Source organism: Pararge aegeria, chromosome 7 (genome assembly GCF_905163445.1).
Source record: "Pararge aegeria chromosome 7, ilParAegt1.1, whole genome shotgun sequence".
Taxonomy (NCBI): Eukaryota; Metazoa; Arthropoda; class Insecta; order Lepidoptera; family Nymphalidae; genus Pararge; species Pararge aegeria.
In genome coordinates, this window is record NC_053186.1 from 17,538,286 (window position 1) to 17,561,614 (window position 23,329).

At 36.7% G+C, this 23,329-nt stretch overlaps 1 protein-coding gene across 3 annotated transcripts in view; it reads left to right on the forward strand.

Moving 5' to 3' along the window:
* The window catches only part of LOC120625468 (protein kinase C and casein kinase substrate in neurons protein 1), a 145,609-nt gene that overhangs the window by 35,470 nt on the left and 86,810 nt on the right, over nucleotides 1–23,329 (forward strand). The gene's annotated exons all lie outside the window — the stretch shown is intronic.

Consider the following 23,329-nt stretch of genomic DNA (forward strand, 5'->3'; position numbering starts at 1 on the left):
AGAATGAAGAGTTGTTTGCATTAATTCCACTATCCCTATTCCCGGACCGAACCAAACGCAGTAGATATTTATTGCGTTTCATACAGACGACTTACCTATACTTAGCGTTTAGCGTACCAGATGTCAGCAACCTTTGTGTTTTCTATTCACTTCACAACGGAGATTGAAAAGTTGTTTTCATTAATTCCACTATCCCTATTCCCTGACCGAACCCAACGCAGCAGTTTATTGCGTTTCATACAGACGACTTACCTATACTTAGCGTTTGGCGTACCAGATGTCAGCAGCCTTTGTGTTTTCTATTCACTTCATAACGGAGATTGAAGAGTTGTTTTCATTAATTCCACTATCCCTATTCCCAGACCGAAGCAAACGCCGCGCCGCAGGTATTCATAGTGTGTTCAAATAGACGACTTACCTATACTTAGCGTTTAGCGTACCAGATGTCAGCAACCTTTGGGTGTACCACTTCATAACTGAGATTGAAAATTTGTTTTCATTATTGCCACTATCCCTATTCACTGACCGAGCCAAAGGTCGTAGAAACAAATTTCATAGATGCTTGTTTTTCTTCTAACATCCGTAATTCCAGATCATATCTGCCACGTACTTGCAGATCTTTCATCTACTTGGTTTCAAAACTACGATCCAAGGTTATAAATTTATTTATTTATTCAATTACAAGTCATATAGATTACTTATTTATTATATTTTTCAAAAATAATGTCAATCTAATGTTAACATTTGAAATGGAACCCTGTGAGGGCGCTGTAACCAGATTGAGAGGCGGACTTATTATTGTCTTGATATTAAATATTCTCATTTAGGAAGTCGTTTATTTTATAGTTAGTTCAAGTGCGGATTAAAAATATCCTCGAAAGCCTGCAACGCCTTGGCGGCTACTCTGGTGTTGCACATGTTAAACATCAGGTGACCCGCTTGCTCGTTTCGCTGCTATTATATACATAAAACACAAGAAATTCACTATTATGAACATTGCTACTTGCATCGGAGGTTGTGAAAATGTATTCATAAGCAATGTAATGGAATAGAAGCAGGCGTTACTTATGCGGAATTTTATGACATGCAGTGAAAATTGAGCTATATTAGCTATAATAGTTAGGTAATCCGCGAAAAGCAGGAAAATTTATACAGTGCAATTCGTAATTTCTTCAATATTGACACTCCACACAAAGCAGATCTTCCAAAATGTACTTTCTTCGCATTTCACTAAATTAAGCTTAATATTAATTTGTCAATATCTACCAAACTTGAAAGAAAACCTAGTTTAGTGACTGATTGGGATCTAGTGGTTTGGTAATAGATGAACGCTACTTTGCTTTACTTATACAAATGCACTTGTCAGCAACTATTACAACCGAACCTAGATAGTCACCCTGATAGAGAATAACAAGTACCTATCCATAATTTTTTTGTTAATGGTTCATATTTCTGCTGAAAATATACTACTGAATACTGATATACAACGTGTAACTGAATTACGAAATAATGTTGAGGGATGCGTGAGTATATTTCATAAAAAATAATCCTGTAAAAATATTAAATCAAAATAAGCATAATAATAATAAATAAATAATAAATAAATATACTACGACAATACACACATCGCCATCTAGCCACAAAGTAAGCGTAGCTTGTGGGTACAACGATGACTGATGAATATTTTTATGAATAATATACATAAAATACTTATAATATGCAGATAAACACCCAGACACTGAAAAACATTCATGTTTATCACACAAACATTTTCCAGTCGTGGGAATCGAACCCACGGCCTTTGGCTGAGAAAGCAGGGTCGCTGCAAACTGCGCCAATGGGCCGCATATTTATATTTCCATACAAACAAATTCAAAACATTCTAAGTGTTTACTTATGACAACCCTATTGAAGATAAAACCGACACGTGCATATAAATAATAAAATATGAATCACATTACAATAAGTTTCGTGTTTTTTTTTACAGTTTTTGTACGATTTTGCAAATGATGCTCTAAAATTTAGCCAAAAACAGTCGAAGTAGAAGTACATAAAGTATGGAAAAACTTTTTTTTTTTTAAATTAACATGGTGACTTTACTGAAATCTTTTGTAGACGTAATAATAATATGTTAATAAGACAAAAGCGATTGTTGAATGCGCGTGAAAAATGATATAGCCCTTTGACTTTGGTTCGAGGGGGAAATCTTTGGACTCAAACAATGATAGTTGACCATTGTCTCACTTGGAATGGTGTTTATTGTTTTTGGCGCGCATTTATATTTTATACAATGCGTCATTAGACATTAATTAATGGATTATTATTTCACTAACCTTATTATTTAGCTGGCAATTTTGCCGTCGTTTCACCATGCTCAGTTATCAGCTTTTGCTGGGCATTGTAGGGAAGAGCCGTTTCAGGGAGGTTGTACTTGTAGATTGAGGCGTACCGTTTTGTGTCGATAATTTCGCTACATATTGAATTTGTTTAACTGTATTTGTTTCGTTTAAATTAGTGTTAGTATTTCCAACGTTGTCTCATTTAATTGCCTAATTAAGCTAGATATGATTCGTGATTGATCTAGATATGATGAGAGATTAGACTAGAATAAACTAGAACTTTATAAACATTCAGAAAGAAGTCGAACATTTACATAAATGTGTGTGTCTGTTAACTTTTTGCGACCAATATTTGGCTCAACCACTTAAAAACTTGACGAATTGCGGTACAGAGAGCTTGCACCGGAGGCTTACATACCAATATTATAATAAAAGCTGAAGTGTTTATTTTGTTGAATCGCGCGCCAATCTCAGGAACTAGAATTCCCTAGGGAGCTTCCGTTGAAGCGATGATAGACCAGTGGGTAAGAAGGACTTCGTCTTCACTTTCGTCGGGCCGAGTTCGAATCCCAGCACGCACATCTAAGAAAAGTTTTCTTAGTTATGTGCGTTTTAAGCAATTAAAATATTACTTGCTTCAACGATGAAGGAAAACATCGTGAGGTAACCCGCATGCTTGAGTTCTCCATAATGCTCTCAAATTTGTGTGGAGTCCACCAATCCGTAATGGGCCAGCGTGGTGGACTATGGCCTTAACCCCCATATACCTATATTTGATGGCAATGGGTTGATATGATGATGATGATGTATAACGGAGTTGTTGTCCTGTAATAGTAGGATTATATTCCGAAAAAGCAACTAGCAACAATTGCTATATTATATGCTTGCGGTTAAAAAGCAAAATCGACGAAATAACCAAATTAGGAAGAAATAGAGGTAGCTTACAATATGGAGATGTACAGAAAGATCACTTTTGAGCCCGGCTAAACGCGGACGAAGTCGCGGGTATCAGCTAGTGGGTCTATTATATCCTGAAGTTTTAATCCCAGAGAACGCTACGTCCGTCTGGCCTACTACTCGTTGCCTTTAATGAGATTAAAGTTCCTACTGGATCATTTACAAATCGCCTGTCATTGCATTCTGTATCGTTACATCAATAACTTTAAAAAATTAGAGGTGCGTGCTGGGATTCGAACTCGGCCCCCGGAAAGTGAAGTCGAGCTCCTACCCAATGCGCTATCACCGCTTCTGTAAGTGTATGTGTAGTTTCAATTTGTTTTTCGGCAGTTTGAATGTTTGTTTGTCCTTCTTTCACGCCGTAACTAAGCAACCAATCGACTTGATTTTTGGCATAGTCTTAATTAAAAGGACGGAAAGTAACTCAGGCTACTTGTATTTCGTAGGGAAAGTAATGTTCCCGTAGGATTTGTAAAAAAACATAATATACACAGACGAAGAACGGGGGCAATAAGCAAATATTTTTATACAACGTGTATCCGAATTACGAAATACTGTTGAAGGGTGCACAAGTATATTTCATAAGGAATCACCCGGTAAAAATAAATCATAGAAGCATATAATTTATTTTTCCGTACAAACTAATTGAAAACATTCAAAGTGTTTACCCTATTGAAGATAAAAGACCGACACGTGCATAGTACCTACCTAAGAAAGTGACTGCGAATTAAAATCAAGTCACTCCTCGCTTGATTTTAATTGATGTTAGGGCTGTATCTGATTTCTTTCAGTAAACACTATGGTAATGGTTTACTCGAAAACTATTAGCGTTTCAATTTCACAGATAAGTCTCAGAGACAGTGAATAATGTACCTCTAAAGCCTATGAAGTAATATTTCGGTATTTATTCAGGGAGAACGCTACGCCGGTCCGGAGTACCAGTAGTCGACTTTAATGAGATTACCTACCCTACGGGATCATTAACAAATCGTCTGTTATTGCATTGTACGTCGTGGCAAGTACCTACTTGTGGAAACCAGTCAAGTGTGCTACAGTTTACATGTGATTTTTGCTTCGCGTGTGCTCACTGCATCTAGTGCAAGCATTTGTAAAGATATCGAGTGAATTGACTAGAATATTGTGTACTTTAAGCTTGCGGCACACTTGTTATATAATCGATTTGGATCATGGATTCTATCTTATCTTACAATAATTTATAAAGTTGAAATGTTTGTTTGTTTGTTTGTTTGTTTGTACACGATGATCTCAGGAACTATTGCTCCGATTTGGAAAATTATTTCAGTGTTAGATAGCCCATTTGTCGAGGAAGACTATATGTTATATATTATCACGCTAAGACCCATGAAGAATGTTTCAAAAGCGTGCGCTGCGTAAACGGTTAAAGTTTCGATAAAATCATGTGTGATAAAGTCGTTCCATTTTAAAATTAAAAAAAAAAAGTCCGTGACAGCATACCTATTATGTATATATTTTAAGGTTGATTTATAAGCGGACGAAGTCGCCAGGGACCGCTAGTTTAAGTATAAAAAGTTTGCTTACCGTTAACTTTTCTGAGTAAGTACTGTACAATGAACAATCTTCTTCTTAGGGTGCCGTCTCCTTACGAAGGTTGGCAATCATTAGGGCTATCTCTACCTTGGACACCGCTGCTCTAAATAATGATTTGGTGCTCTTTCCAAACCATTGTCGTAGGATTTTGAGCCATGATATTCTTCTTCGGCCAGGCCTTCTTCTGCCTGCCACTTTACCTTGTATGATAAGCTGGTGTTCCGCATCACATGACCAAAATATTCTAATTTTCTTTTTTTAATTGTTAAGAGTACCTCTGGAACCTTACCCATTCTTTGCAATACAGTGCTATTCCGTACACGATCTGTCCAAGATATTCTTAACATACGTCTGTACACCCACATCTCGAACGCTTCTAGTTTCCTGGACATGTATCTGTTAGAGTCCAAGCTTCTACGCCATATAGGAGTACAGAGAACACATAACACCGCCCTATGCTTGATATTTTCACTTGCTTTAACTTTGAAAGAAAAACATCGTTAGGAAACCTGCAATGCTTGAGAATTCTCCATATTGTTTCCAGAGGCAAGGCTAGCTATACTTACTAAACCCTTCTCATTCCTTTTCATTACCCGATGATGCTGATGATGGTATAAAGTTTGCTTTGTAATAGTGTATTTATAAAGTTTCAATAACATAAGGGTTTAGTTTATTTGGATAAATGTGAGGTAAAACACAGGCAGTGGCGTGCATAGGGTTTCTGACCAGGGTATGCATAAAGCAGGTACATGGCATAAAATGGTAAAATTCCCCTCTAATACGAGTTGTATAAAATGATTTTGGTATGCAGTGCTTTTGTGCATGTATGAAGTGCACGCCACTGTACACAGGCGTAGGAGGTCTTTGCCCACTTATAAGTAGTAATGTGATTCATAAAAGTGACATGAGCTCAATTTTTTGTTTTACTTTTTTATGTTCATTTTTAAAAATGTGAACCACGCTGTCTTTCTCTTCTTGCCCTTATCCCTCGTCACGTATGGTATGGTATCTCAGCAATTCTTCAAACTTAAATCATATGTCAATTATGTCTGTCTGCTATCTGAAGTCAACTCTCCTTGGGAATGCAACTCTCCATGGGAATGCAACTCTCCTTGGGAATGCAACTCTCCTTGGGAATGCGAGACCACGATCTTCTGTCGGCTTTCTGACGTCAACTCTCGTTGGGAATGCAACTCTCCTTGGGAATGCGAGACCAAGATCGTTATTATTAATAGATAGATACGTCAAGCTATAAAAGGGGGATAGGGAGAAATTCCGATTGAACACCCCTCAACAACGTCTTAGGGGGATGGAGGTCGTAGAGTTCAAATCCCGCCCGTTGTAGTTTCGTCGTACCTTCTCTTAGCTAAAGGGTATATAGTCAGCGTATTTACAGACGTGATCATTTGTCACATCTCTCTGTTCTCTGGTAGTAGGCGGATGAGGCGAAAGATGGGAAAGCCCTTATCCACTAGTGGACGTTCACGGGCTTAAATGATTGTGGTTATCTCAAAACAACTATGTCTATTCCCCCACGTTTCTGCTCCACTCTTTCTTTAAGTTTAGACACATTTCTTAAATTTGTTTCGTTATATTCTTTTAATTGTTTTAATAAAAAAAAATAAAAAAATTGGATATGCTTATTTAGACTATGTTACTCTGATTTCTAAGTGGTCACTTAACGTATTCTCCTAGCTAAATATACGAACTGTAAATATAATAAAAATGTATGACAGACCATCTATTTGTTAATGATCCCGCGGGGAAGGTAATCCCATTAGACGTTAATTCTTTTAGCGCTCACTCACTGCTACGGGCCTTGGAAATAGGCATGGTGTAATAACATAAGTTAAAGCGTATCATACAAGAGTTATAGTCAACATTTTCAACCCACTAATGTCCCAGTACAGGGACAGAGATGTATTTTGTTAAGATTTATTTTATATTTACAATACTCACACCGGGCACACACAAGTAGGGTTATATTAATGAACTTTACACAAGGTAGGAATAGTAAGGGGATGTTATTTCACGTTTAGACGTTTAAGAGTTTCTGTCAGTTGAAGTGTGATAAATCCTTTATTATGCGTAGTATCCTGACTATGCTAACTGATATGTTAATTTAATGTAATGTAAAAAGAGCTTTAATGTGTTATATTTTGACATAATAATATGAGTAAATGTATTACATTTTGCGACAAAATGTTTACTGGCTGTTAACAAAAATAGCATTTTTGACTATTTGTCACAAATTGTAATTTGCTGTCCGATGCGGTGATGTTGGATGCGGTTCCCATAATTGCTCCTTTTTTAAGAGTGTTAATACAATTACCAATGATCTTTATTGAACTGAGCCCCGCTATGACCTATGACTTGCACCGTACCGTCACATGTTAACAAACAATAGGCGTAGCGAGCTGTTCGATCTGCGCACGCGCCGCTATTCTCGCCATTACTATGTGGTAACTGATGGTCGCCACTGGCCACCACGCAGTTGTATAATGTCCGTATGACAATTGAAAGTACACTAAGTAGTACATGTTAACTCTTGGCTGCCATCTCACCTGGTGGTAAGTGATGATGCTGCCGGTAACGGGCTAACCTGATAAAGAGTATGGTAGTTGCTCATCACACAAACATTTTCCAGTAGAGGGCATCGAACCCACGGCCTTGGACTCAGAAAGCAGGGTCACCTGCAAACTGCGCCAATCGGCCGTCAATAAAAATCTGTTTTGGACTAAATATCGATTATATATCGCATCCCTCGGTAAAAAAAAAAAAATTAAAATATATTAAATGTACAGAAATCTTCCAGTTACAGTTTTATTATAAGTACAGACAAGTTGCGCCGAAGTCGGCATTTACCACGAGTTCAAAGGCATTGATTAACTCTAATCAAATCTTAATACATACATTGCTGGTGCACAGTATTAAGATTTGTATTTGTGTAGTATTAAGTAGGTAAGTACCAACTTAATAAATTGATACCGTAGACTATTACGTGTTATTATAGCTTTAACTCTATAAATAGTTCTCTGAGAATCCATTTGCATTGGTTCGTCGTTATAGTCGATAGGTATAATAATACCAATTACAATAATCTGAATAATAACTGCAATTGTATGAGCACAGTTTAGATTATCTCGAATCAATTACATACCGACCTAAAAACTGGGAGCTATTAACTTACTAGCAGTACGTTCCGGGAAGCGGTGATAGCCTAGTGGTTAGGACTTCGGCTTCACTTTCGGGCGGCCGAGTTCGAATCCCAGCACGCGCCTCTAACTTTTCTAAGTTATGTGCGTTTTAAGCAATTTGAATATGAATATGATACCAATTGCTTGGCGAAGATAAACATCGCGATTAAACCTGCATGCCTAAGAATCTTGGCTTAGCTTAAATAAAATGCATGTATATTAGGTACCTACTTGTGAACTCTTAAACCACTCTTATTTAATGCTGAAAACTGCATGCAAATCCGGTGCGTAGTTTAAAAGACCTATGCGTACAAACAGCGGAAGCGTATTTGTTCTAGCATGTAAGGAAAATCTTTGAGTATTTTCTAATTTTCAAAATAGCTCGGTAGGCAGTGCTTCTCCGCTTACATGAAGCGGGGACCTCTCTAGTTGTTCGCGGAAGCTTGTAGTAAAGTGTAAACGCTTGTGGGTTAATTGCTCTCGGCCGGACATTAAAATGTGCCTGTCTATTACAATAATTAAATCTTTGACCTCACTTGGACGGTTTAATGTAACGGAATCGCTGAGTTTCGCATTGTGGTCGCAATCTAAGACCGGAGTGGTAATTTACCGAATAGAATTTTTCATTGTTCTTCTGCTGTGTTCTTCCTATAAAAGGTAGAGCTTTTTCGTAAGCAATCTGAATCGTCGAGCAAAGAACTAAAAATTCTTTACATAAAACTGACGTAAACATTTTATTTCATTCATAAAAGTGGTTACATATGACCACTTTTATGCACGCGATGCACTGCGTGATGATGACGATGACGGCCGACTGGCGCAGTGGGCAGCGACACTGCCTTCTGAGTCCTAGGCCGTGGGTTCGATTCCCACAACTGGAAAATGTTTGTGTGATGAACATGATTGTTTTTCAGTATCTGGGTGTTTATCTGTATATTGTAAGTATTTATATGTATTATATTCATAAAAATATTCAACAGCTATCTTAGTACCCATAACACAAGCTACGCTTACTTTGGGGCTAGATGGCGATGTGTGTATTGTCGAAGTATATTTATTTATTTATTTATCTACTATAAAAAGCAGTTGTATTTCGCTTAGGACTAGCATAAACGAGAAACTTTCGAAAGATGCCAGAGAAGAGAAATAATAAAAAAAGAAACACAACTTTTTCGGAAAATACCATTTTACGTTTTTAATAAGAAAGAAGATAATATGATATTACTGCCACACAGATATGCAGTGGAATGTCATAATATACCGAATGTATCCTTGCGTGACAACCAAACACCAATGATTCTAGTTTAGCGGTAGGTCTTCAGACCTCTTGTATCTAAACGGTACTAAATAATAAATCACTGTCTAGTAGATTCGCTTTTTTCGATTCGATTCAATTCACTTAACAACCCGAAACCGGAGCATTCTCAGGAAACTACAATGGATATGTATTAAGACTTGACAATTTGTGGTGGTATGTGATGATGCAGTCTAAGTATGTAGCGGGCTAACCTGTAAGCTAGTATGAAAGTTATATTGAACCCATACCCTAATACCTGCTATATTGTGTACCAAGATCAAGCATCGAACAGACATTGTGGTTACGTAAACAATGGATGCCATCATAAGCGGTCGGGACTTCGGGTCTCCCATGACCTTAAATATTTGCGGTGCAGTCTAACCGCAGATGGGTATTATATTAGGGTTGCCACACATTAAATCTTTGTCATTACATAGTATAAAACTGAAGTCGTTCCCGATGTTTCTACGCTTAGATCTTTCAAACTTCGTAGCGAATTTCAATGCAGTTTGCCAGCAATAGATAAAGTGATTCAAGCGGAACATGCATATGACGTTTTGACGGCCGAATGGCGCAGTGGGCAGCGACACTATTCTCTGAGTCCAATGCCGTAGGTTCGATTCCCACAACTGGATAATGTGTGTGATGAACATGAATGTTTTTCGTAGTATCTATATATTATAAGTATTCATGTATATTATTCATCAGTTATCTCAGTACCTATAACACAAGCTACGCTTACTTTGGGACTAGATGGCGATGCTTGTATTTTCTATATATTATAAGTATTTATGTATATTATTCCTAAGTATTTATGTATATTATTCATCAGTTATCTCAGTACCTATAACACAAGCTACGCTTACTTTGGGACTAGATGGCGATGCTTGTATTTTCGTAGTATATTTATTTATTTATTATTATATTTTTTATTATAGCAGAGAAAAGCAAAGCAATTCAAAGTTTTTTTATGACAAGTTGTAATAAACTAAATAATATTTTGTTCGCTTGCATTGCAAACACTCGCTATACCTTACAAGACAGGGTACTACGGCATTGTAACATTAATCACTCCAAACTGAACCACATTAGTATCTACACTGCACCCAAGCGAAGCGAGGGGGTCGATAGTGCTTAACAAACCACTCTACATTTTCGACGACTATTTGACGGCCTGTGTCTTAGTAGAAGTATTTGGAACTCTGCTCCTCCTTTGTCAAAATTATATTTCCGGTAAAGGAAGTTCTGTGGTTAAGTTAAGGTGTTTTCTCATTAGAAGTACAAGCTTCAGACATAGTAGAAGCAAACAGATATAGTGGTTACGTAAACAATGGATAATAACACAAGCGATGCGCGACTTCGGCGTCTCCCATGACCTTAAATATTTGCAGTGCAGTCTAACCGCAGACGTGTATTAGGGTTGCCACCTATTAAAGTCCCAACAATAAACATAGTTAAGAAATACTCAGCCCGGAGTTGAGAAATTTTCGTTGTAATCCTTTACAACAGCACTTTATTTAATTTTATGGTTCTTACGTTTTTATAAGTTTTATGTTTAGTAAGATAATGGCTGTATGCTAATATTTGTTACACCCAATAAATTGTAGTTTAAAAAAAAACCGAAATGAAAATGAGGGTATACTTTAGATTTTTAATGTTTTAGACGTAACTCTTTAAATGAGTTTTAAGTTTACGATTCATTAAAGTTAATTGTAAGTTGACTGAAAATTTAATTATTGTTGTTACTTTATTTTAGATTATCGGCAACCCTAAGCTAAACTTTAAACGTTTGTCGTATCCAAGAGCTGCATCTTGCATGCACAATGTTTTATCTTGAACACGAATTTCAGAAAACTAGTAGTACTAGTAGGTACGTTCCTTATTTGTAGTCTACTTGAACGTACCCTGTGCCTTGTTTAAATAATTAGGTAATTAGAAAAAAAAAACTAAGCGGGGGCGTGGCAACTTTGTATTTATTCGTGTAGCCTTAAGTTAGAAAATTATGATGGCTTTTTCTCCTAAACACGGGGACATCATCAAGTCTCTAACTCCAAGCTGGTACGTACAGTACTGCTGTATATGACAGAAAAATTCAATACCTAAAAAAGTCTTGGCCCAAACGTGGAATAGAACCTTATAACCTTTATATCTTAATTGAACTTGCTTACCACCAAGATTGATGGTGATGAACATGGCCCACCTTATAGTAAACATAAAAAACAATCGCCTATAAACACAAAACTTTACAGGGCATGCAAATAAAAGTACCGCCCGAAACCATCAGCTAAAACGTAGGTTTTGGGCTACACCCAGTGTATTGGATAGAAGCAGGCAGAACTTTGCGGAAATCCATGATGTTTATATGTAAGTAGCCCAATGTGCATGCAATTACACCGGCAAACACCCCGTGCACGGTTCCGGGGATGAGATTCCGACTGGATGAGAAAAGCCGAAGATAGGACGGGAAATTGGCGCTGCTTGAAAGTGGACTCTGTCCAGTAGTGGATGTATATTTGGCTGATGATTATAATGATCTATCTCCAATCAAATATTAATTATTAAAAAAAGCACTAGTAGTTACATACCACTACACTAATTGTACTACATTCAACGTATACAATTAGGTGTTCCAATGTAGAAGGAAAAGGAAAAAGGAAAAGTAAAACTATACATGTTGAGGGAGCACTACTATACAATAGTCTACTAAAGGAGATTTTTTTGAAATCTTTTAAATCATTTAAAAACTAGCTGCCCCGGCGAACTTCGTACCGCGTATCATTTTTTTTTGATTAATGTTTTATTTTATTACTTACTAATCTATTTCGGTCTAAGAGGAATCCAAAAAATCAAATATTATAAAAATTGGTCCAGTCGTTCTTGAGTTATAAATGGTGTAACTAACACGACTTTCTTTTATATATATAGATATATATATATATATATATATATATATATATATATATATATAAATAACCTAAAAAAAGCACTGTTTAAATTTTTGATAAACGCGCCACTTTTGATTATATTTAACTACTAAAACCTGTTATTAGTTTTCTGCTAGTTTTGTATCACACTAACTAGATAATATATCTAGTTAGTGTGATACAAAACTAGCAGAACGCTAACCACCACCACTTCTAACACAAACTGTTTCCTTTTGTCTATAAATATCTTTAAACCTAAAGGTGTTGACTTCAAAACTAAAAACATTAGTTCAATACGTAGTTAATGCACCTTGAGAGCCATTATCTCAGATTAAAGCCTATCTTAGCTAGCGTACGACCGCAAACAATACGGGCGCGTCACGGTCATGAGTCCGCTGATTGTACCCGGCCCCATCTCGGCAGACGCGGCCTCTATGCCCGTTCACCTAAAATGATAAATAGCTACGCCACTACGTCGCGCGGCGTGGGGAAACCAGGATATTAGTTTTTTTATCAAAGTCAAAGTCAAAAATATCTTTATTCAGGTAGGCGCATAGGTGGCACTTTTGATGCGTACATTACATGAGAAGTACACGGCCGGCAGTGAAATTATAGTCGTAAACTTAAAACTATAGCTACGAAGGTTCCAACCGCGTCCTGGTCTAAGAAGAAGCCCACAACAAACTTAGCCGAGTGTTTTTTTTTGTTATAACCATCTCACATTGCCATTTAAAATTATTAGAAGAGCAACCTGGTTAGAGCATTAATTCACACCCATGCTTTTTTATCGATTAATTGATTATCGAGTAGTCCTTTATACTATAATACGACTTTTCTATATATATATCTCCTTTGATATATTATTTTTTTTCTGAAAATGTTTTTTTATTTCCAATTTGAAGTTGCAACAGAATACCCGTAGCAATAAGGCCGCCTTTGTGTGCCTCCAATTTGTGTGTCATGTTTTCGTATCAAATAAAATATCTGCAGTATGATGAGATCGGTGATCTCAGAGTGGACTTCATAAAAATACGGTGTCAATGTAACTCACCTGCTAAATAAGATCACGCTGCTTTGTAAAGTTGTATGGAATTTTTACTTCCTACGTCCACCGGCCAACGGTATCATTCTTTTGCAGTGTTATGCATTTCCTTAATCTGGCACGAGAGTTCTCGATATGGCAAATCAAACGTTTCACGCGAGCAATTTATTAGGCGCTACATAAACAGACAGATTTTGGGTCTTGTGTTGGATATTACTTGACGGAGACACTATTGGTGTCCAGTTTCTTCCCCTTGACACAATCGAGTCGCCAATCGAACCGTGTTCAGTGTAAGTATCTATTAAGAGTTCAAGACACATGCATCTTCCCTAATAATAAACCTAAAGAGTTTGTTTGTTTGATCTGGATAATCTCTGGAAATACCGTTCTCATTTTAAAATGCATTTGATATTCCAATTATTTAGGAAAATTACTACGACACATAGGAGCATCGCTACGACACTTAGGAGCTGAGCTGAGCAAGTAAGGGTGGGTGGAACGATAAGGTTTATTGTAGAATAACGGGTGAAAAGTGGTATGTGTAACTTATCAGATGTTGTACGAAGCCGAAGTCGCGGAGGCCCTAAGTACATTTATGACTACAATTATAGAAATCTATGCAACTTACACATTTGCCCAGAACTTACTGTCCAGGAGAAGCAACCGGCGACGGTGTCCATTGCCGGACGCCTAAACCGCAGTTTACTGTGATAATATGCGTGTCTCTAGCAAAAAGTGTCTACGTGTGCACAGCGCCTAATTCCACAGTGAATCATCTCGCCATAATGGGAAGGTCGCTTGCATGTGAGATCGTCTAATTTCCGTCATCTTTCGCTACAAAATAAAGTCGAAAACGGAACGTTTTAGATTCAGTTGAATTCTGTAAGTTTTTTCGTTCTTTCCTTACAGTATAGTGTCGTACGTTGGTGGAGGATCGCGCAACATTTTAAGCATAACGTTATATATTTCGCTGCATATCTTAAATACTTTTATTTTTTTCTGTCATTGGTTAAACTTTACCGCGACCTTGAATCAGTCACTAATTAGGCGTTTCGTGAATGGAATAATTATTATTTGTCTCGCATTATAATTTCTTGAAAGTGACAGTGCTGTATTGTGTGGTATGTAGTATGTAGTCTAGTTTAGTGAGACGTTCGTGTAAGAGGGCGGAAAAAAGTGTTTGTATATCGTGATCTGATAATAATTTGCGTGCGGCACATGTAGGTTATTATAACGCGACGCAATGTCGTATCTATTTATGTGCGACAAGTGATGTTCCGAATGTCTTGTGCGATTAAGGAGTGATTGATAAGGATGTCTTGAGTTTAGGTGTATTGTAGCATCGTCTATTTTTAAATTTTAAAAAGCATATAAATATGTATGTTAATTGGTTAAAGCGCTTAGGCCGCGATTGCCAGAGATTCGCAGGTTCGAATTCTGTCGGTTCCGAAACAATTTTATATGCATTTTATAATTTATAATTCCTCCAAGTGTAGGTAAAAACACTAATAAAAATTATAAAAGCATCGTTTATTGATAAGAATTAAAAGAAAAGTAACTTATCTAGACATGTTTTTATGAATATTGTAACCACTTTTTATTATTTATTATTGTTATTTTCGAATGCCAAGGAAAAGAAAGTGACAAATACTTTTTGTGTAGAGTGATGGTATTAAAATTAAGAACTTTGAGCACCCTTCTTATAATTAGTATTATTGGCACAGAATAGTCAGAAAATATAAAAATGAAGGAGTCACTGACAAATACGGAATGTTTAACATCAGTCTTAGGTTTCGTTATAGTGTATTAGTGTCAACTGTCAAGTATGAATAATATCATAGAGTCAGGGTTTAGGTGTGGCTATCCCGGAAAAATGTGGGTTAATTTAAATTAACAGTTCGGCACAAAATTAAACCCGACGGCTCCGAGAACTCGAGTTGTATTTTATCAATAAATATTATTTCAGGTAATTGGATTTTTTTAATAATGTGTCCAACTAGTATTTACCCGGCTAAGTTTGTTGTGGGCCCTTCACAAACTAGGTCGCTTTTTAAGTTCTTGCTAGGAGAGCTTTAGTTATAAGTTATCGAATGTAGGTAGTTACCGTGACCTCACAATAATGTAAACGTATATGTGTGATCTAGTTTTGTAATTCTTTCGTGCAAGACGACCGAAATAAGTGCCATAATACTGTGATCTAATAATAATTTGCGTACTGAATGTGTGCGTTATTAAAACGCGTCGGCGTTAAATGTCGTGTTTATTTTTATGCGACAAGTGAGGTTCCGAACATTATGTTTGCCTTGGGAAGTTCCACATACGGATTTAATACATATTATTGTCGTAGGTTTTGTAGTAAATAATATGATATACTTCATATTTAAAAGTTAGCGAAGTTGATGTATAGTTAGGTACTTTCTACTAGAGAAATTGGAATTGTCTCGCGGTTCGTAGATGTAATAGAGTAAGTATCGTACCCAGAGTAGGAAATGGACAATGTCTAGGAACGCTTAGCTGGCGTTTTACGGTTCTGACTACTAATATTTGACAATAATGGTTAAAACCCGCCAACCTACATTAGATCAGCGTGGTGGGCCTATGCTCTAAAACCTTCTTTCCTATGGCAGAGGTCTGTGCAAGCAATTACACGTTGATATGCTTATCATTATCATTATATACAATAATGTGAATACCATAATGTCATCATCGTCATGATTAGCGACCAATTTTCACGGACCACTACAGGGTACATGTCTCCTTTCAGAATGAGAATTTAGGTCGAAATAATGTAAGAGAGAAAGAGTTTAGGTCGTAGCTCGTAACGCATAGGTCGTAAAAGCGTATTGGTAGACTTTTCAACACACATATTAACACTGCTTTTACTGCGTTCAAATAATTATCATATTACTGTGTTCAAATTATAAATAGGTGCCCATTGAAATAAATTAAACTTGAATTACAGAAATAGACATTGTAGGTAATATTATGTTAAGCAATTTTTTGTTTGTCTGTGATGTTTTGTAACTAACAGCGAAGATAAAATAGACGCCACGTTTATTGTTTATTCCGGTTTCCGAGATTCAAGTCCAAGGGAAATGATACTGAGCGTTGAGACAAGTCTGACCGGTTCTAAGAAGCTTAGAGCGCGCGCAATGCGCATGCGCGGTCTGGGTTTGTCTAATGTGTGACCACAAAGTATAACTACACTTTGTGTGTCTGTCAGCCGACTTCCAAAAATTCGATTTCCGATTTGAGTTTAAATTTGAACCGATGTTCAAATTCTTTTTTCTACATCAATCAGATTATCCGTCTAGTTAGTAGCATTATTTTTTGTAGCTGAAATTTATGTGATAGCCTGCCAACCCGGACTGAAGTAGCATGGAGAGTTGAAGTTCTATTTTTCTATATTGATGCCAGTGCCCCGTATCTGCCTCGAGATCCAAGGAGATACAGAAACATATAGTATGTCTACAACTTACAAGTGATGTACGAAGTTTTACGAGGTAACGCGAGCGTAACTTGGCACACAATTGTAACGTAAAATCGTCCAGGAGCATTATAAAATGTTCTCATTTTCAATGAGAATCATATGAGCAAGCGTTAAAAACGCGATTAATAATTACGTAATCTGTTCAAACATACTTACATCATTTTTAACTGCGTTCGTTTGATAGTGGAGCACGATTTTGCCCGTAAATCAACTCTAATTGGACGCGTTAAATCCACAACAGCATGAGAGTACCATTCTGTTTAACCAATTTTAACGGAAATACTTAACTATTAATCGATAAATATTTAACGCAATCTTACGCTAATTTTATAAGAATCAAAATGCCTTCCTTTGCAATGCAAATCCTTTTCCTTAGAAGAAATTTCTTAGCGCATTGTATAGTTTTCTTTAATCTCCAGTTATGCAGTTCCAAATTTTTCTATTAAAAGTCGTTATTTAATTATAAAAAAAGATATTACAGGGGCAAAAGTTTCTATGGTTCGGACTTCTAAGGTTCGAGGGTGATATACTTATGTATTTATTAGGAAACAAAATATCCCATTTATTATGTACTAGCAACCTGCTCCGACTTCGCACGGATGCAATTAAGATATTAATGTGAGGCGGAGTGTTTAAATATAGTTCCATTACAGGATATTAATATACCCTGTCTCGTATGACTTAGCCAGCGCGGCGTTTGAAATGTAGGCGCGCAGAATAATAAGTATGTTTGTTTTTCAAATCTTTGAATTTCTTTGATTTTCTCTACTATAGTAGGTATGGCATGTTTACCACATAGTTTTATATGTCTCCTCTCGAACCACTCTATCTTTTGCTGAAAACTGTATTCGAATCTGTTGCGTAGTGTAAAAGATCTAACCTTACAAACAGTGGGAGCTACTTTGTTATATAGTATGTAAAGATATATTAATTAAATGATATATTAAAGATATATATTATGCAAAGATAAATTAATATATTGCATCACTTACAATGGCCTCGGTTTTATGTAGTTTATTATTAAATACGTATTAGCACGGATTGCTAAAGATGTAAGTTAGGTTGTACTTAGAATGGGTATGAGCAGCGACAGCTTACGTATGTCTAGGCATCAATATTGTACGCTTGCTATTTGCATTACGTGTGCAGTTCGGCCGTTTAAAGATTGCGTTCCTGACAGGCCGTGATTGTCTTGAATGGACGGTGTAACTTTGAAATGGCGTCGCTTTCCGATCCATTCTTATAGTTTAACGTTCACACTAACGAATTATAATTGTTATTAAAAACTCCTAAATACAAGTAGCTAGTAGTATTATATCTAATAACCCATTTTTTTATATAATTTAATGATAAATAGATGAAAAAAGGACATTAGTTTAAATTCTTTCTCCGCTGTTACAAGGTTATGTCAGTATTATTTTATACGCACGAATGACAAGAACAAAGCTAAAATCAAGAAGCATTAAATGTTACTATAAAAACGCGTAGGCTGAAGTTACACTATTTGTATAAAATAACAAAAACTATCAAAGAACTCATAATAAGTGTTAGAGGAATTTTTGAAATTTCAATAACATATTTTTATATTTTTATTTAATAGTTGCATCCTGATAAGGTGTACATTAGGGGTATACATATATTAAATACGGTATACTTCTATGTACTACTAATCGATCAACATGTTTAAGTAGAAATTTTATCTACTATCTACTTGTTGCCAGCGAGTGCACTTTATACATGCACAAAAGCACTGCATTCCCCAAAAATTTTTGTATAACTCATAAAGGGGAAGGATTTTTCAATGCTATGCCATCTTCTTTATTTATGCATACCCTGGTCAAAATCCCTGTGCACACCACTGCTTTTTGCCCGTTTATTACTGTTTTTTACTGTTCCTGTGGTAACTGTTTAACCAGGGATAAATAGAAGCCTATGCCCTTCCAACTAACTCTTTGCCAAAAACAGTAAGGGCCAAAAAAAACCAACACACTTTCGCATTTATATCATTTAACAGATGACAGGAATGCATTCCTTCCTCGAGCGTGACTCATGTACGCTCTTCATTGTCTGTGTTGCATCTTAATTAGATTAAATAGGTACCTACTGGCGTCGCATAGCGTCCGTAATGAAGTGCTGTAAACTATCTTCACGTAAATATTACGAATGTTAGCTCGTCCAAACATCAAGGGATTTAAATGACTGAGATGCCATACATAAGTGTGGGCTTGGCGTCCTATTTGTGTGTTAACTTAACATAAAAAAAATTGGTTGTCTGTAAAGTCGGCTTACTGACGATAGTTGAACGTGACAACGTCGTAAGAAAATACTGATGGAATGGTTGCATTTTTCAAAAGAAAATTTTATGTTTATTTGTTTGATAGATATTATCGTTGCTATAAACAATTGACACCACATTCACTTTTCACTGCACTTCATCCTTGCCGAAAACATGTAAATGTATTATTGTATAGAAGCTGTCCACGCGGACGCATCGCTCACTTAAGTAGGAGAGAGACAGATGTCGAACGCGGAGGCCGACTGTGCCTCTTTGTCGCTCGTTCCGCGCTCTCGCTTGCACTTCAAGCTTTGAATGGAACGCCTCAGTGCGAGGTAACGCCGCATGCGTCATGTTTTTTCGTGCGTGCAGCCGGCTCCATCGAATTATAAGACGTTGTCACGTCAAAAAAAATCTTTTTGATGCTTTGTTAGGTATAGAAGCCCTTCTCATTGTGGAAGGAGATGCCCTGCCTTGGAGCCGGTAATGGGTTGATATGAAGATGATAATGATGACGTATAGGACATAGCATTTACCTAACCTTAGAACAGCTTCCAGATTTATTTTATATATTTTCCATGATATAGGTTATAGTCCATCAGGAACTCTACGTTTACGTTTTTATTTCAGTTTTTTACTTGACGGTCGACTGGCCCAGTGGGAAGTGACCCTGCTTTCTGAGTCGAAAGGCCGTGGGTTTGTACCCACATCTAAAATGTTTGTGTGATGAACATAAATGTTTTTCAGTGTCCGCGTGTTATCTGTATATTAAAAGTATTTATGTATATTATTCAACAGTTATCATAGTACCCATAACACAAGCTACGTTTACTTTGGGACTAGATGGCGATGTGTGTATTGTCTTAGTATATTTATTTATATTTATTGTTTATTAAGAACCCATATATTATTAAATACAATAAAAAAGAAAGCTACCGCAAAGTACGTACCAATCGTATAAAAAAAGTTTTACTTATACGATTTAAACTCAATTGAAAAGACTAATCATATTATTGCTGCCCTTTTCACTCCGTTCCCAGTGGCAAAGGGTAGCACGATTTAAGGACTGTCAGTTCAGTTTAGACTAGCGGGCCCAGCGGACGTTGTCCTGTCCTGAAAATAAACAACATTCTGGAATCTAATCGCAGCGCCACCTAACTTGCTCAATTGTTAATCTCTAATCCGGGGACCCACTCGAACACACAAAATAAGTAAAATCTGTAAATATTGCGTGATGCTGATTGCTCAGCCTGCGGCATTCTTCTCACTATTAGCATCGTAACTATAAACCTTTTGGAGCGACTGTTATTATTACTATTATTTGCATGTCAAAAATAAATAAATAAATAAATGTGCTATATTATTAAATAGACATAAAAATGTGCTATGTCAGGGAAGAGCGAGATCTTCTGGCACAGGTTTTAAACTAAACAGAAGTTATCCGCCTTATCTGCTATTGTATCTAATATGTGAACAAATACATTTTTATTCCATTTAATTTTATAATTCAAAAAGCAGAATTTAAATCTTAATATTTATCAATCTATCTCACTATGTGGCTGGATGAGTATTATGTATTATGGCATAATTTTAGGAGTAGGTAGGTACTCGTAGCAGAGCTTTTTGCGACAGGACAGTGCAACCGCCGTGCTTTTATCTGTCGCTAAGCAGCATTGTTGCTATGTTGTGTTCCGGTATGAAGGGCGTTGTTGCCGGTGTTATTACAGGCGAATGAGGCCTGAGGAGGAGAATTAGGAGGACATTTACGGGGGGACATCTGCTTGTTGCTGTCAATTATATCTTTCGGTTGTACCCTTGTTTTGTTCAGAGATTTGCGTATAACAGAATTCGCATAATTACTTTCTTTCCTTCACATAAACAGTCTTACATGTGTGACTGATAGAGACATTGAATCCCACAGTTCCGACGGAAATTGTTACTTACTTGCTACGTTAATTGCGTGGTTATAAAATAGTTAAGTGTTTGTGAATCCTCTAGCTTTATGAAGTGAGAGTTCAGTTTAAAGTGAATCAGTGATGGCGAAATTGAAGAAGTGTCGTAAAGCAAGGAGATGTAGAGGCAAGATGCACCATTTCTTGCAGTACCTGGGGTAAGAACTATGAATGTAATTTAACACGAAATTTCGAAAAAGGTCACACTATGGAAAATTTAAAATGATCAATGGGGTTATAGTATATGGGGATAATTATGTCTATCCACTACACAGCCCACGTAATGGCCCACTACAGGGCACGGGTATCCTCCCACAATGAGGAGGGGTTAAGACCGTAGTCCACCACGTTGGCCCATTGCAGATTGGAGCACTTAACACCTTTGGGAACATTATGATAACTCTCAGGTATACAGGTTCCTCTCGATGTTTTCCTTCACCGTTGAAGCAAGTGATATTTTATTTGCTTAAGACGCTCGATACGCCTAACTTTTATACACATAAAGAAAAGTTAGAGGTGCGTGCTGGGATTCGAACTCGCCCCCCCCGGCCACCAGCGAAAAAAATTACGAACAGCTGCTAAAGTCGGTCACCTGCTTTAACCGTTACCCATTGTATAAAGTTTTTTTGAAGACCCCTTGCAAAATCCTCTTACTGCCTACGTAAGAAACGTCAGAATAAACACGGCCGTTCCAAAGAATGGCCCTGCAAGGCGGACAAAAAAAAAACCGGCTAGTTCCGAGTGTCCAATTCGCACACGACTTGTGTATCACAACACACACCGAAAAATTCACGGTTATTTGTATTAGCCACTTTAATTTTTAATTTTGGTTATTTATTTTCATATATCCCTATCCCTATCCCTACTATCCCTACTAATATTACAAATGTCAATGTAATTTTGTTTGTTACGTTTTCACGCAAAAACTACTTATCCGATCCTCATGAAACTTTGTACACATATTCTTAGAAGTGTTAGAAGTAATATAGGGTACTTTTTATACCGACATTAAGCTCGGTTCGTTTGTGAGAGGGGATGAGTGTTTGACGATTTTACACCATAACTCTGACAAATTATAACCAATTTAAATAAATATTTTTGTACTATAGAGGCTATAATATGTGTTTTATTCTGCCCAAACTGTGGTTAGAGATAGAGGACAGAACTCCTCAGCGGACAGCAGCAAACCCCTCACTTAAGGCCTAGCGATACTGCATACTTTAAATTTATTTAGATCTACAACTAAATTTAATGCCACATCAAAAAACAAAAGCAAACGCAGACGAAGTCGCAGGCAACAGCTAGTATATAATACAAATGGGTACACATTTTTGAAAATTTAAAATTTCTTATAAAAATACTCCCTAAAGATTTCAATTATGTTTTAGAACGTATCATTGTTGGTTATACAATGTTTTGTTATATTGGATAGAAGCAGGCGTTACTTTGCGGAAATCCATGATATATTATCAAAATTAAGCTTAATTTGCTATACTCCGCGAAAAGCAGGAGAATCTGTGTGGTGTAATTTATAATTTCCCCAATCCTTATACCCCACACCAAACAGATCCTCGGCAATATACCCTCTACGCACGTTTCGCTCCGAAACCGGAGCATCATCAGGAGATGTTGACTTTACAATGAATAATTGTTAAGTGAAAAATTCGCCAAATGTGTCGCCTTTTATACCTTTCTGACCCCCACCTAATCTATCTAAGCCCCTCCCACCTCATTAGTGCCTCTGAATATGTTCAATAGAGGTGAAGTTGATAAATTTATTTGTTCGTTTAGTAATTCGAACCTCCCATTCCTATGTTTAATAATTTCTAATTGTTCCCTCAAATCAAGTTTCAACCCTTTGTCGCAAGCATGTAATATTTCGTATGAATGATTACTGGTTACGTTAAAAGATGTTTTGCAAAATGAGATTTTTCAGGATGGTTATGATTGAAGGATGCCATATGCTCTTTGTAACGTGTTTCAAATTTACGTCCGGTCTGACCCACATATGTGGCGTGGCATTCAGAACATTGGAGTTTATATACCCCTGATCTGTGCTTATTGTCCAATCTGTCCTTACCGTTACAAATAGCTCTCAGTTGGTTATTTGTTCTAAAAGCCACATGAACTCCATGTGATCTAAGTATCTTTGCTACACGCTCTGATATAGATCCGAAGTAAGTCAGACTGGTCTTATACCTATTCAATAGGTATAAGATATAGATCCGAAGATTGGTCTTATACCTATTGAATAGGTATAAGACCAGTCTGACTTACTTCGGATCTA